Source organism: Otolemur garnettii, unplaced genomic scaffold (assembly GCF_000181295.1).
Source record: "Otolemur garnettii isolate 467f Iridium unplaced genomic scaffold, OtoGar3 scaffold00777, whole genome shotgun sequence".
Classification (NCBI taxonomy): Eukaryota; Metazoa; Chordata; class Mammalia; order Primates; family Galagidae; genus Otolemur; species Otolemur garnettii.
The window spans coordinates 6703-7587 of record NW_003853172.1 but is presented as its reverse complement, the minus strand read 5'-3'; positions in this window follow the sequence as shown (position 1 = coordinate 7587).

Sequence of the window (885 nt, the reverse complement as noted above, 5' to 3'; positions counted from 1 at the left end):
ACCAAAATTTATAGTGGTTGGCTTTATTTAAAAAAAAAAATTTAATTTTTACATTTCTGGATCTACAAATTTTCTATAAGGAAGATACTATTTCATAATAAACTATACTGAAGAGTTTTTTTAATATATAAGGAGATAGAAATGGAATGTTTAAGAATAATGATACAGGCTCAGTGCCTATAGCTCAGCAGCTAGGGTGCCAGCCACATACACTGGAGGTGGTGGGTTTGAATCCATCCTGGGCCTGCCAAACAACCAAAAAATAGCTGGGCATTGTGGCATGTGCCTGTAGTCCCAGCTACTTGGGAGGCTGGGGCAAGAGAATCGCTTCAGCCCAAGAGTTTGAGGTTGCTGTGGGTTGTGATGCTGTGGCACTCTACTGAGGGCAACATAGTGAGACTCTTGTCTCAAAAGAAAAAAAAAAAGGATTGTCAGTTTCAGTTCCCATTCCATTAGAATTTCTCCTGTTTATGAGCATTGCCAGATTGACATATGTAGTCTCCTTTTTTAATTGGGTATTTTTTCTTCCAGGATCTTAGTAACATTGGTCCTGCTTATGACAACCAAAAACAAGCAGCGTGGTATCTACCAGTGGGAATCTAAATGCTAAGTATTTAAATATCTCATTTAAGTAGTTTGAATACTTTTCAAGCTATTGACTCCAAATGTGCCTAGAGCTGGACGTTCTTTGAGTAAATCCTTAACCTGGATCTTTACCAAGACATTTTAAAGCCCGAACTCAATTTTTAGGAGCTAACCAAGGATTTGGCAGATGGTAATGGAGAAGAACTTTTGTCATTTTACAACACAGTTTGGTTTTGAGTGAGATATGTTTAGTCTAAAACAATGTGCAATTTTAAGGTCAGATTTACTGTGTCTATATTA